This window comes from Mus caroli, unplaced genomic scaffold (genome assembly GCF_978045245.1).
Source record: "Mus caroli unplaced genomic scaffold, Mus_caroli_1 scaffold_7, whole genome shotgun sequence".
Taxonomy (NCBI): Eukaryota; Metazoa; Chordata; class Mammalia; order Rodentia; family Muridae; genus Mus; species Mus caroli.
Window position 1 is genome coordinate 52837101 of NW_028227262.1, and position 15839 is coordinate 52852939.

The 15839-nt window shown below is 40.4% G+C and overlaps 1 long non-coding RNA gene across 1 annotated transcript in view; it reads right to left on the minus strand.

Annotated features, from left to right (window-relative positions):
- The window catches only part of LOC110296840 (uncharacterized), a 117641-nt gene extending 103508 nt beyond the window's left edge, over positions 1 to 14133 (minus strand). The window contains exons 1-2 of the long non-coding RNA XR_002378218.1: positions 14088 to 14133; positions 10912 to 11200 (exon numbers count right to left, since the gene is read on the minus strand). This is a non-coding gene — a long non-coding RNA (uncharacterized LOC110296840). The remainder of the gene's footprint in view (positions 1 to 10911; positions 11201 to 14087) is intronic.
- Between the last annotated feature and the right edge of the window lie 1706 nt (positions 14134 to 15839).

A 15839-nucleotide genomic window follows, 5' to 3' on the forward strand; every position in this document is an offset into this window, starting at 1 on the left:
CCAGATACACCACTCCTGGGACTATACCCAATGGACTCTATACCTATAATAAGAATACCTGATCAACCATGCTGATTGTTGCCATGTTTACAAGATAGGAACTGGAAGCAGTCAGGAAGTCTGTGGATTGATGGATAATGGAGATGCAGTACTTATACACAAGGAACTAGTTACTCAAGTTTACTAAAAAATGAAAATATTAAATTTTCTAGTAAATGGAAGTCAAAATAATCAGATAGAATCAGAAAATTTTCACTAAGTAAGGTAACTCCTATCCAGAGAGATTACGTGCCGCATGTTCTCTCTCACATGTAGATTCCAGCATCAATTCCTTAGCTTAGTTTAACACAGAGTACCCATGGAAGCCAAGAAGTGTGGGCAGAGACAGGAGAAGGAGTATCTTAAGGGAAAGTAGAGCACATAGATAAAATGAAAGTAAAGAGGGGAATATTGTAGGTGAAAGAGCTTAAATAGGGACAGAGGTGGGGAGATTGGGGAAATGGGGGTATGGGATTGTCGGAGTATTAACCAAGATAAAGATAATATAAAGAAACTGTATGGAGAGTGAGATATATCCACCTGTGCAAAGACAGTTTGGTTCTTCTGGGATTCCATCTGTTTTGAAGCTCCCTCCATAAGTGAATGGAACTTATGTCTGATACTAAGCCCAGCTAACAGTTGAGGTCTAGGGGAAAAAATAGAGCTACATAGAGAACTTATGACTAATGGGTAACATAGCAGCCCACTGCCTTTCAAATGCCTACACTTATCTCTATAGAGGGACATAGCAACTCCCAAGAAGCCTTTCCTTACAATGAATGGCAGTGGTGAGTACTAATGGCAGACAGACTACCGGCTTCCCAAGATGCAGATACTCCACAATGATTTTGGGCCTAGCCCTAAACAAGATGCTTATACCCTCTGTAAGGCACAAGGAAACATTGCAGAAAGGGGATAGGAAGTGTTTAAGAGAGAGAAAATTGAGGGAAGCCAGTTTCTATGGCCAAGCATTCAAACATATGAGTCTGGGGGGAGGGCATAACTACACAAATGTCCACATCAAAATGCTGCTCTATAGACTCGATACAACTACTGCTATAATTAACTCACAAAAACTGTACTTACCAGCTCTGGGACCCCATTATACCTGCCTTAAGCACAAATCAGTCAAGGAAGGGGGAAGTGCTCAAGGGATATAACCCTTTACCTGTGAACTCTTTACTATTGATAGATACTGGAAGAGGGAAAAATCCATTTCAGTTATATACACACCAATGAGATCACTAGGCTCCAATAGATAGCTTTAAATCCATGGGCACATAGAGAACACTGATTCTTCTCACTGGGTCAGAAAAATCAAATGAATGGACATAACTGTGAGAGAGGGAGATGTGGAGAGGAGGGGGGAGGGGACAGGCAGAGAAGGCAGGGGAAAGACAGTTAAGAGTGATTAGTAGTACACACTGCAAAACTAAGAACGAATTTAATTGTTTTTATTAAATTTTCTGTAATTATCTGATCTTGTAGTCATTCGGTGTATATGTTATCAGAAGGGTCAAATGCATTAATAATCCTGAGGTGGGTGTGGTCTTACCTACCCTTACATGTTTACTTTAGAGTTGCCCTTTTAACTGGCTTACCAATTAATATTCCTGCCCAGTTTAATAGATCCCTTTTTGAAAAAAAAAAAAGAAAGATCAATGAAATACTCTACCAGTGTAGACTTCAAGGGTGAATAATGTCAAAGCTGAGTGGACACAGAGAGGCTCAAAAGTTCATATTGACATGTTTTTGCCTACAAGGGAGGATAGACTTCAGAAAAGTGAACAAGACACTTCACCCAGAGTTTTAAGGAATTGTGGTTTACAGCTTGCTGAAAGTAGAATAGAGTGGGGATAGAGTTGAAGTTTTAGGGGAGAGTAAACAATGCCCTGGAGAATCTGAAAGTCTAGCCATCCTACAGCTTGTTTTTCTACAGTTATGACCTCAGTGATGCATGAGTTCCTCGGCATGGGTTTTTACAAGACTATTAAGATCCAAGCTACATCAGAGAACCTGGTGGACACAGTAGTACAGGGAGCAAAGCCTTATGTCTAATCTGCTTTAAAAGACAAATAATTGGAAACAAGAGAAAGCAAAATACAAGGAAAATTTAATAGCCTTTCAAAATTTAAATATTCCTGTTCTCTAAGTCCCTTGATTAACAGAAAAGAGGATATTGGCCAGCCATATCCTTACCTGTCAACCTTGTAACTGAATAACAATACTTTGGAGAATTAGACAAACTCTTACCTGTAATTCTATCAAGATACTGTCTAGGAATTCCTCAGAGTGGGAGAGCAAGGAGGCAAAGGCCTTGTTGTGAAAGTTTAAGTAGGTATGGACACCATAACTCATGTGTTCACATGTTTGGCTATAAGAAGTAGCACTATTCAGAGGTCTAGCCTTATCGGAGTAGGCATGTCCTTGGTGGAGGAATTGTATCACTGTAGAGCTGTGATGTGAGGTCTTATATATTCAATCTAGACACAGTGTGGTACACAGTCTCCTTCTGCTGCCTGAGGATCAAGATGTATAACTGTCAGCTCCTTCTCCAGCACCATGTCTGACTGGATGCTGCCATGCTTCCTACCGTATGATGATAATGGACAAACCTCTGAAACTGTAAACCAGCCCCAATTAAATGCTTTCCTTTATAAGAGTTGCTGTGATCATGTTTGTCTCTCCAAAACAACAGAAACTCTAACTAAGACACTTGGTATCCAAACTGAGTATTTGAGCTAAGCAATATATTTAAGGTACTATAAGTTACAAATTTTAGGTACTATAGCCCTAAGCTCAAGTTCATGTTAAAAGTGTACTGGCAAGCCGATATATTACGCCCTCAAATTGACACACATCTAAAATGTATAAAGAACTCTTTAAAATATATGAGAGAAAAAAGGAGAGCTGGCCCAGTAGGGAAATAAACAAAAGACTTGGATGCTTCACTAAACAGAGTATTGAAATGGTCAATCAACATGATTAAAAGTTTAACTGTATGAGACAGTTGGGAGATGTAAATTCAAACCACAATGCAATGTCATATCTCTTCTCTCTGAATAATTATGATGAAAAAACGGAAAATATCTAGAACTTTTTAGATAAGAAGGTAAAATAGAATTCTTTTCAGTCTTAAATTTTGACCTACCATCTTAAACATGCTAAGCAAATGGTCTACTACCGAGCATAGTCATGTCACTCCTGGGATTGTCAAACAGTGTTGAAGGAGCATCCTATCACAGTAACTCTTTGGGAGTATCCAATCCAACTCAACTGATATATGTTCCTTGTGGTACAGGAATTTGATTCTCAAGCATATACCAAATATAACTGTGTACATTAAGCGCATCAAAAGTCATACTCAGAAGCATTTATAGCATCTCTAATTATGGCAGGCAAAAACAAATGAAAATGGGATAAATTATGTTAATATTCTTTCAACTGAGCATTATCTGAAAGAAACAATAAAGAACCTAACTCCATATGACAATAAGGTAAATTTGTAGATGCAGGATGAAATGTGAACGACTCAAATACCAAAAACAACATATAGTAGGGGTGTTTGACAATGCACAAAAGGACAAAAAGAACTTAATATGTGATTGTGGCAGTCATCTTTGCACAGCCAAAAAATGAAGTCTGGCATAATCAGTTCAGTAAGAAAAAAGGTTTATTTTGATCCACAATTTCAGAAGCTTCAAGCCCATGGTGGCTTGACTCTGTGCTTTGTGCCTTTGGCAGCACAGTACATTGTAGTGGGAGCAGCTGATAGAAAGGGACTATTCACCCATGGCAGCCAGGAAGCAAAAAAACAGTGTCCAGTGTCTCAATAGCTCCTTCAAGTACAAGCCACCTAGAATCTAAATTCATTCCAATAATTTGCCTCCTAAAGGATCCATCAATATCATGCTTTAAAAATGTGAGTCCCGGGGCTGGTGAGATGGCTCAGTGGGTAAGAGCACCCGACTGCTCTTCCGAAGGTCCAGAGTTCTAATCCCAGCAACCACATGGTGGCTCACAACCATCCGTAACGAGATCTGGCGCCCTCTTCTGGAGTGTCTGAGGACAGCTACAGTGTACTTACATATAATAAAAATAAATAAATCTTTAAAAAAAAAAAAGAGTAAGACAGAAAAATCTAAAAAAAAAAAAAAAATGTGAGTCTTTTCAGAAATAATTAAGATCTCAAATACTGTCAAAATCAACGGGAGTATTTACCTGTAGGAAACAATGAGATAGAGGTGAGAAAAAGGGGTCTCAGAGAGTAAATACTAGTTTCCTGGTCTTATTAATGGCTATGAAACTATGTTTGATTTGTTAGAATCCATCAACTTAAGCACTTACAATCTCTGAATATATAAAAGGCCACACAAGAGGCTCTTATAACTGCAGGGCACACCATTCAATCCTGGAGCAGCCCCACAGTGGGAACCTAGTGAAACCACCTGTGGTCCTGGCTCCATCTCACTCTCCCAATCTTCCCTTCCTTCTTTGTTGTCCTTGAACAAGCTTTAGTCATTTGGTGTCAATATTTATGGTAGTCCAAGAATTAGACGAAGTTCATTTAGAGACTAGGCAACAGAAAAACAGATTTTTTTTTCACTCTTTCTTCCTGTAAGAACCAAGGAATTGGGATCCTTTGAACTAACCTGGTCCATATGCTACTCATGAGAGAAAGTATACTAGTAAGAGATTAAGGCATATTGACAGTCTGTTGCACTGGTGAATAGATTACATCTGTGTCTGCCTGTACAAGATTAGGACAAGACCAAGCCTGTCAGTAGTTCAGAACTGATAGACATAAGGCCTCACCCTTAGATGAGGAACTACTGGCAACTGATGGATACTAGTAAAGGGAGAATCAGTATTCTTTAGGGTTGTAGCCCCAGGTAAGTTAACTGTACTCCAATAGATGGCCTCATACCATGCCCATTTGGATTGCACTAATTTTCGAATCAGTGGGCTAAAAAGAAAAATGGGAGTTATCCAAATTACTCACAAAACATTATAAGCTGTTGCGATTACCCTTGTTTTCTCCCCAAAGGTAGATAGAAGTTAATTTCCTATTGCTGAAGACACCATGAAGTTCAGACATAGGGCCCAGCTTCACAGAGTTAGAACTGAAATGAAAGCCTTCTCTAGTGGCATTAGAAGTTGCCATGCGGGGTCTGGAGAGATGGCTCAGCAGTTAAGAGCACTGCCTGCTCTTCTAGAGGTCCTGAGTTCAAATCCCAGCAACCACATGGGATCTGTAATGGGATCTGATGCCCTCTGCTGGTGTGTCTGAAGAGAGCAATGATGTATTCACATACATTAAATAGATACATAAATAAATCTAAAAAAAAAAAGAAGTTGCCATGCAAGTTTCCAAAGAAAGAACCAATCAACAGTCCTTCCTACCAAGCTATAATGACTATGAACCACAACAATGACCAGGATGGCATGTAAACCCCAAAGGTGCAGTAGTGACACACATAACACATATCTTGGTGGTAACCAATATCTCTTCTCTTCTCTTCTCTTCTCTTCTCTTCTCTTCTCTCTCTCTCTCTCTCTCTCTCTCTCTCTCTCTCTCTCTCTCTCTCTCTCTCTCTCTCTCTCTCTCTCATCAAAATACAAAGTTGTGGAGCCTAGTCCCAACTGAAATACTTACAAGATAATTCCTACACCTAAGACTCAGAAGACATTGTAGAAGAGAGTGAAGAAGACTGTAAGAACAGGAGGATCAACAGAGTTTGCTGTGAGATTTTGTCTCCTAGGAATGCCAGAGGCTGCATTCAGAAAGTTTGAACGTGATCACCTAAACATGAGCTGAACAAGGACAACAATAGACATGCCAAAGGAAATGGGGGAAAGCCCAAGAGGCTTCAACACTACACAAAGAACTATAAGCAACTAAGGGATGCTGAGAGAGCACAAAGAACTGTAAGCAACTAAGGGATGCTGAGAGTGAGAGCAATAGTCTTACCCAGAGCATACCAACTGATTATCCAGTAACAACTGCTCAGCCCTGAAATCATACATGCAAGAAACATACAAAAAGAGCAGATTGTAATTCAGAAAATGGATTATATACTAATATGCATCTAACAACAATTAATGAAATAGACCATGAATTTTAAAAAGAACAAAGAGGGATATATAGAAAGGTTTGATGAAAGGAAGGGGAAATAATGAAATTCTATTATAAAGTTTTAAAAGTTTTAAAAAGAAAAATCTACAAAAGAAGATATGAAATTGGGAGGGGGACATGGTGAGGAAGGATCCAGAAGTAGTTAAATTGGGAGAGTAGAGGGCAGATATGATAAAAATGCATTACCTATGTGCATAAAATTTTCAAAGAATAAATGTAAAAATATAAAATAAGATACAATGATGGGCCAGAGTTAGGTTATGTGACCATACCAAGAGCCATTCCATTATAGTGATTACAGTAATCATTGCATTCAGATGGTGGCACAACCTGTGCACACCTTAAGGAACCTGGGAGGAAAAGTTTAGAATGCTCTCTGGGGCTTCTTACACTCTTCTCCCTTTGTTTCATATTAGTGGCCTAGGGTGGCTAGCCACAGTGACTCCCAGAAAGTGCACTAGTCAAGTAGAAATCAGATGATTTCTAAAGCACTAGACTATTGGTTGAAAACCCATGATCTACAGGTCAAAGCTGACTTCCCAAACTTCTCTAGGTAGGGTATCACTATAGCAAAGCCAAGCCAGATTATGTCTTAACTTTGACAGCTACAGGCTATAGCTGCTTAATTGAGTCGCTGTGACAGAGCCCTTGTGGGTATGGTCTAGAAATGCAAAAGCACTGTGCTATTTGTGCAGCCCTTTCCAATAAACTTAAGTGTTTTAAGGTCTTACTATGTAGCGCTGACTGGCCCAGGTCTTACTATGTAGACCAGATTAGCTTCAAACTCAGAGATCCATCTGCCTCTGCTTCCCTGGTGCTGGGCTTAAAGGTGTGCAGAACCAGGTTCCTTTCCACAAAATTTGTCTTGAGATCTAGTCAGAAATGCTGTGTAGTGTCATTTCCACCATGATCTATTCCTTAGAAACAAGAGGTTGCTGAATAGGGTAGCCTGTGACTACATTTTCCAGCATAGGTGAGGCTGGAACAGATTGAGGCCAATTTGGTCTAGCTGGCCAGGCAGAAGGAGGAAGGGAAAGGTAAGAACATTAGGTCACTGACATCAATTGGTTCCCAAAGAATATGTGATGTTTTCTAAACCAGTCCAGGAACAATATAAGCAAATATATGCTCAAAGGAAAAGGACAAGGGTACTGAGCTGCCAACCAAATGAGAAAAACCTCTGGAAGGTGAGATAGCATGCTTTTAATCCTCCTGCCTGGGTGACTATGCTGGAAATATACAGATAGATGGTCCAATCCTTTTCCAAATTAATTAACACGAGGTCCACACCAGGGTGGTAAAGGCAAGACCGTGCTCCCTTCCAGAATGATACCAGTTGCTTAGGGGCACTGACAACAAAGCCATTCTGTTAACACTTACAATGCTCTAATTGAACTGCTTCAGCCCAGAAGAATTGCTCTTTGCTCAAAGAAAATGGAGGGAGAATTACAAAAATGGCATAGCAGGGGAAAATGCAGCATGTTCTCTGGCTTTTGAAATGTCAGACTTGTGGGCACCAATTTATCTCCCTTCCATTACAGGACTACAAACAGTCAGCAACTCTTATTTGGCAATTTTTCACAATACAAATACATTCCTAAGTGCTATTTTCATCCAATAATGATTGCACAGATCTCTTTATTTTTCATGTGTGTGTGTGTGTGTGTTTGGGGGCGGTTCCCTGAGTGATACCTTTGCCTCTGGCAGTGTTTGGCAACAAAAGAAAATGTATTGTGTTATTCAGATTGGACTACTTGCTTACTGAGAAGAATGCAATGTGAGTTTTAACAAAATACAAAGCATTGCATGCCTGCATAGAAAATTAAGTAGCCACTAGATCCTCTCCTGAAGGAATATGTAGCTGGCATCCACTCTTCAGCTTCAGGGTAGAAAAGAAGGCTGAGGGCCATTGCGGAAGTCATGCAGAGATTTCTTTTGACCATATGATACCCAGGGAGACAACATAAAAGGTGAGCTGGGAGGGGAGGCAGGTGGCTCTAATGCAGAAGGGCAGAGTCTTGTTTTACTGGCCACACTTCTCACACCAGCAGGTGTGCACACTCTTAGGCTAGAAGTACTGCCCAGCAGAGACTGTGTGCCATGCATACCAGATATTGACAGAAATAATTTAACCAACCATCTTTCCTCTGTATTTCATGTATGGTATGGAGAAAATCCTTTTAAGTCTCTCTCCTCAACAAGCCCGATCTGTATGAAGAGCATCGGGCCATGCACAACCCATGATGATACAGGGTACCAAGCAAAGAGGCCCAACCAACAAAGCAAGTGCTAAGCAAATACGGATTGGGAGGTAACATTTATTTAGGGCTTTCTACTGAGCAGGCAGGTAGCAAGCGCTTCATGAATTCACCCTTCACAGTCTCTCTGTAACTAGTTAGTGTTCTACTTAGGTCAGAGGCAAAGATATTACGGTTTCACTGAGAACTTCTTGGTGCTGTCATCTGGAAACCTTATTGTGAATTAAGAAAAATCTGATTCCACAGCTTTCGTTCTTAATTCTTATCTATTACAGTCAGTGAAAGGAGGGTTTGGGGAGGAAGAGAGATGAACAGGGGAGAGAAAGAGAGATAAATGGATGTACACAGAGAAGATAGTATGACAAATCTGTGATAATATAGGGAGGGGATGCGTAAATGCAACTACCTGTCAGACACAGCCAAATAGAAGAGATGACATCTTGCCTTAGTTCTGGAAAACTCTGTGTATTTCTAGGTAGAGAAGTTAGTGATGGAGTCCCAGAGCTGACAGAGAAGCATGATCAAAGATTCGGTATAACAGAGCATGCATGAATCTAGGGGTGGTGAGTAGCTCTGAAGGACTGGACACAGGACACACAGGGCAACAGCTGGGGAGACTGCTGGGCAGGACTGGGCGTTGAAAGGTTGGAACTTCATGCAAGGAAGTTTGCTGTTCCTTCCTCGGATAGTACAAAGTTGCAAACATTTATTTTCAAATGATCAATAGCATTTACTGAGAACTTAATTTGTATTGGCCATGAAGCATTAGAATCGTCACAAAACCCTTATTAGGCAGATGTTGTGGCGATCCCTTTGCTTCGGAGCTGATTGTGATGATGTCCGACAAGCATAGACCATTTTACATGGATCACATAGAATGGTTTCAATGACAGTTCAGACAGGGCAGCCCTCAGTAACTAAACTGAAGTTTTAAATCAATAGTCATTGTGTACTCTACAGTCAGCTGATCAATTGATAGTATATTCACCATCATTAAACTCAAAATGGGAGAATGGTATACAACTGAATATTCAGCTTATTAATGGTTAAGCTAATGTTAAGTTAATTAACATACACATAGATGTCTATCTGCTTAATGCATATGAACGTATACATATGTAAATTATATTGTTGGATAACACCAAAATATTAATAGTTGTTATGAATGAATAGTAAGACTTATTTTCACTCATCCTTAACTGAATGTCTCTAATGAGCAACTACTAGACAAAAGTGAATAAATATCTCCCTTTAAGATTCATTGACTGAGACTCTATAGTAAGCTAAGTCACCTGACTATAAACTCCAAATACAATGAGACCACCTCCATATACACATGTCCATGCACATGCATATGTGTACACACAGATAAATACACATTCATATGCACAAAACATACAACTAAAGCTACAAGAACCACAATAGTCAAGTGTACATACAAAAGTAAGTTTCAAATCAAATGATTACATCCAAACACAATTGATCTGATTGGTTTTCTTTTTTATATTCTAATCATGCATTTAAGTCTGGCAACATATCCAAAGAATTTTTCAACTCCCCTTTGTTGGTGGCTCAGTGAATCATGCCACTCTAAGCCAGGCATAGTAGTATGCACCTGTAGTCCCAGCACTCAGGAAGACCACAAGCTCAAGGCCAGCCTGAGCTACAAAGTGAGACCCTTTCTCACAAAACCAAACCAAACCAAACCAAACCAAACCAAATAACCAGGCCATACCATGCCTTCGCACTTAGGAACTCACAGCAGCTGTGGTTGCATGCACCCAGGAAACCAGCGAACATTCCAGCATGGGGTGACAGGTATATGAGGTTCTACTCCTAGATGAGGAGTTGATGGTAGTTAATGGCTGCTTAAGAGAGGGAATCATCTTCCGCCAGTGAAAAAATCACTGGTAAGTGGTCCTTGCTCCAGTAAGTTACTTACACACATCCATGCACACATAAGCAATTCCAATCAAACTCCAGAAATCATAAAAGAAAAAAAAAGTAGACAGGGAAGTTGTTGGGAAATAGCCAGGTTCCGGAGGGAAGGGAGGAAAATGACAGAGGCTAATGGTGGTGGATATGATCGAATGCCTTATATACATGTATGAAGCTGTCAACAACTAAAATATATATTTATATATTTAAAAAAATAAAATGAGAGTCATTGTCGTCTCCATTTTAGGGTTGTGCTAACTCCCTTTACTAACTTCTAGAACACAGGTTGTTGATGGCCAGCCCTGAGCGTGACAGTAGGGACAGTCGCTCCAGTAACCATGGCTTTTCACAGAGATGTATTTCTGTAACACAGGCTTTACTTAGACAATGCAGAAGATGTTTTCTACTGTAGAATAAAGGCCCTTTCCTGTTTGCACACTCGAGAAAATTTTAAACCATGTCTATTTTTTTCTGAACTCCCATAGATTTACAAAAATACTTCATTCCCGCTGCATGTTAGAGAATCTGAGGTTGACTCACCATGTAACGAGGGGACAAGGACACACGAAGCTGTCACTCGGTTTTCACTGGTATCTTCATGTGGGGATACATGGAAAGGGCCATTAAGGATGTTTGCTCCCTTCTGCGTCCTTTTTAATTAAGTGTCTCTGGAGGTGAAGATGGACTCCGTGCAGGTGATGGGGAGTCTCTCTGCATCTGCCCCTGTCACACATCCACCCTGCTACATTTCTGGGATTAGGCTTCATGTTCTGTCATCTTGAATATTTTAATACTTTGCTGATCTTGAATATGTTAAGACATAGGAGGCCTGCAGTAAAATAAAATTTTATAGCCGACGAAGTCTTTTTTATACCTAAAGTTTATTGCATATTTTCTGTTTTGTTTAACAACACACAGTTCTCTGAAATGCAACTTGCACTTGGCTCATTTCCATATGATTTCCTTTATTTTCTTATTGGGCACAGATTGCACTAGAAAGGATATACTACAAGGACAGTATTTTATGACAGGACTTTTCTCTGATCATGATTCTTAAAAAAAAAAATTAGCACCACTTTCTATTCATTCCTGCTTTATAAGGATGTTTGGGGAATATGTTTAGTATTGTTTGTACAAGATACAGGAAGTAACTAGATAGCCACCTTTTTACATAATGATAGAAACCAGGCAAACAAAACAATTCTAGATGTCTTTATAAGATGAGCTGCAGAAAGGACTAACATCTGGGAACATCAGCGAGTGGTTGGGGAGACACAGGCATGCTGGAACGGTGCCAGATCTACACTGCCATCCAGATGTGATGTGGTGCAGCTGCTTTACCAGGAAAGAGCAAACATTCAATTCAATGTCTGAAGTGTTTTCCCGTTCATGCCTTCTACATAGGTAGTTTCAAATAAACGACAAAGCTGACCTGATGCCAACTCCACTTTCAAAGTAATACTGATAAATTCTCTCAGTCACATCTTCTTGCAAGATCTATTGAACTACTAATATGCATTAAATCCCCAGAACTTTGAATTGTCTTCGTCCCTGACAGATTCTCACAAAACCAGTGTTAGGATACTCTTGAAAGGGTTAACTAACTCCCTACAAAAATAAACCACTCACCTTCCTTGGTCTTAGGGAGCTCTTGACCTATTTTCTTGCCTGAATGGCCAAGAAAGATTCAAAAGCCTTTAACCCTCTTCATGCTTAGAAAGAGAATCTAAAAATATACAGACTGGATGGAAGTTTCTCTTCACTTTTCTTCTCCCCAAGGAGGAGATCACTCAATCTTAGAATGGGAGCAGTGTTTGAAGGGTCGCCATGTCTGCATGCCAACCTTGGAACTACAGGACCCTCAGGCCACCAGTGTCAGGTACACAATCATTTCTAAGGCCATGTTCAAATTGGGAATGTATCAAAAAGAGAGGGGTTACTTCATGGATTCTTAAATGACTGCTCTGATCTCCTGGTAGTTAGGAAGTCCACTTAATTGCCTACTGTTTTCAGCCTCGATTCTCACTAGTCTCTCTTCTAATGAGATTTAACATATGGTCTTGTAGGCCCTCTTTTTACCCCCCGACTCTTCTTGTTAAGGTGCCCTTCAACAACTGTTCCTGGAAGTCTTACATCCTCTGTGATGAACATAATTAAAAACTGCTCCAGGGTCTTCTTAAAGTAATGTGAGATTTTTCCATTTTTATGTCTGGCTTGGGTGATGTTAACATCCAAGTGGTACTGGGACGTGAATGTTGGCGAGATGTCAAAAGACACCCTCCATCTTTAACTCTCCCTTGGTGGAAGTGACAGTCTTATTTGTTTTGTTAACCAGTATATAATTAAAAGCCAATGTTCAAGAACATCATAAAAATCTAACTATGCGTGTTGTGGGTCTGAGGTTGAAAAGAAATATCCATTAAAAAAACATAGCCATGTGTAATTTACAAGAAATCAGTAATAAAATGTTTGCTCTCGATATTATCTGCAAAAAATGGTCTGCGTATTAACAGAATAAATCTGTATTACTTAGAGGCTGTGGATAAACATCCAGAGGCAGAGTTCACAAGGAGGTTATCTGCCGCCTGCTTCGAGGCACGAAGTGTGAATTGGAAGAGATAGATGGGAGTTTGCCTCTCCAGATCTCAAGTACACAGCGCAGAAACGAGTTTAATTCCTGAGAGGGTATCTATCATATCCAAATGGGAATGAATACCGTTACGGTTTGGGCCCAGTGCAGAAGAACAAAGCTTGTGTCCTTGGTGAGAAACAAAAAGAACCTGAAATGATTGAAAATCCCTCGAAAAGCCTTATGTTCACAAACAGAGAGACAATTTCAGGCTCTGTGAAAGGCAAATTACATAGCAATGAGGTCACCGGTGATGTCACAGCTCCAGAATCTGAAATGTCACGTGTATCCTTACCTTGAGCGGTGAAGTGGGATCAGTATTTTGTAGATAAGGAGACATGTGTGGGTAAGTGGGGGGGGGGCACTGAAATAATGTGTGATGGATGTTCTAGAGGGTCAGGGGATTGTCCTCAGTGGTGTAGCCACCACTAAGTTGTGAGTGCTTGAAAAATAACCCTTCATATATTAATTAAATATATGATGTTAATTAAATCCATTGGTTCACAAGTAGGACTTCTCCTGCTTGTGGAAGGAAGAAGAAAAGGAGGAAGAGGAAGAACAAGAAATAAAAGAAAACAGACAGGACTGATGTGTCTTAAACTTTGTTAGAAAAATATAGATATCAAAAATGTTTGAAATTTTTAGGATAAGAAATCTGTATGCCATGGGCATGCTTCCTTTATAAGCCATTACTCTAATTTCCAGATGTCCATTGCAGCGCCTCAAATTCACTACATCCCAGAGGAAATCTGGCTTCTCTCCACGCAAGCTTCATTCCTATCTCCAAGAACTACTCAGTTTTCCAGCTGTCTGTGGTTCCTTCTCCCCTCTCTATTCCCATCTATTCTCAGACCTCCTAATAGGAGCATTCCACTTAGGGATGCCCCCACCCCTATCTTCATGTGTTCAGACTGACCCCCTCTTCAGGCGACTCAGCCAGTCCTTGTCTCTCTCTGTCCTTTCAGGAATCAGCTGGACAACAGTGCGAGATAGACAAAAGGAACATTGCCTATGAACTGATCAATAATCCCACCCTAGCAACAAACCCTGTGAGCCACAACCTGGCCCTCGTCTGTAGGCTACTAACCTGATGCCGTAAAGTCAGGAGCCTGAAAAACCCTCCCTTCCCCCAGTTATGACTCAGAGAAGACTCAACCCATTGTGATGTCACTGAGTTCTCTAAATCTGTTACATAGTTATTCGATAATCATTTGTTGAGGGATTTTTTTTAAACTGACTTCTCACATCATTTTCGAAAAGAACAAAAGTCTCTGGTCCCTAAGCATGTGTTCAGTGATGGGCTCACATTCCTTGTCCAACCATTCAACAAATACTCAGTAGTAACTCCTAGGTTTTAACAGTGATATCATGGCAAGGGGACATTTTCTCCTAGCTCTCATTATTTAGGCCTATCAGGACACCATAGAGGAGAGGCGTCTTAAATATACAATGGCTAAGGATGACTTGGAAGACAATTGGGAGTCACCTTACCTTTGTGCCTCACCACAAATCAAGTGGTCATGGATAGACACATGTCAAAATCAACACTTCATTAGCTGGGGAAATGGCCCAATCAGTAAAGCCCCTGCTGCAGAAATATAGGGATTTTAGTTCAGATCCCCAGTATCCACATAAAAAGCCCAAAGGGGTTATTTTCATATGTGACTATAGATAGTGTTGGGGAGAGAAGAGAGACAATTTCTCAAAATTTACATTCTAGCCACCCACCATAATTAGTAAGTACCAAGTTCAGGGGGAGAAACTGTCTCGAAAGATAGGTGAAGAATGACTAAGAGAGACACCTCACATTACCCTCTGGCCTGCACACAAAAAGACGGGTGAGGGAGGGGAGAGGGAAAGGGAGAAGAAGGAGAGGAGAGGGAGGAAAGGGAGATGGGGAGAGGGAGATACTTGATACATGCCCACAAAAATAAACAAACAAACAAATAAATAAAGGGGTATTTTATTTTTGAGTAGTTTACCTCGTGTATTTTGCCAGAACAAAATACTAACTCTCTTTTCAGCCTCTGAAGGCAGACTCAGCAGCTGTAATGAGACCTCAAGCTACTGCCATATATAAATACCTTTGTAACTAAACGAGGTGAAAGAGCATCCTTAAGCTTGGATTTTAGGGCTTCTCATATACCATGTTCTCTTTCTGTGATTAATTAACACAGACAGGTTTTTTGTTTTGTTTTTTGTTTTGTTTTGTTTTTATGGTTACTGTTTTAGGGCATGATTCTGGAGGTCCAAGAGCACAGCAGTGCCACATCTGCCTGGTGTGTCCAGGGCTTCCCAGCTCAATCGATCAGAACATTCCATGGAGCACCTTGGGAGGCAGAGTGAGCAAGCCATGGTACTCACTCATATAACAAAGCCTCTACTGTTACTGCCCCTGAGTCCAGCGGTCATCAATCTCTAAATGGAGTCATCACCAGCATTCCTTCACAGTCCCCCCTCATTTGACCCGAAATGGGAATTCTATTTCAATGTAAGTTTCACAGGATACACACACCCTAGCAGAGCCTATGGGCTAGCTGATTTCACCTTTTGGAATCCTGTGCAGTTATATTCTAAATTAATGAACTAGTGATCTTCAAAAGATTGAAATGTTTTTAGTAACATTGACATAAATTCTGCACATCACAAAAGTACAGACAACAAAGGTGGTAGATACGGACCCTGCTACGTTGACCGCCATGGGATACTCTCCTGTGAGAGTTGTCTTTTCTAAGGAGAATTTCCTGAACAAGGCATGGTGGTTCATGCTTGTAACCCCAGAACTCTGGCTGTGGAGGCAGGAAGATCAGTTTCAGCTACAATGAGCTCAGGGTTATCC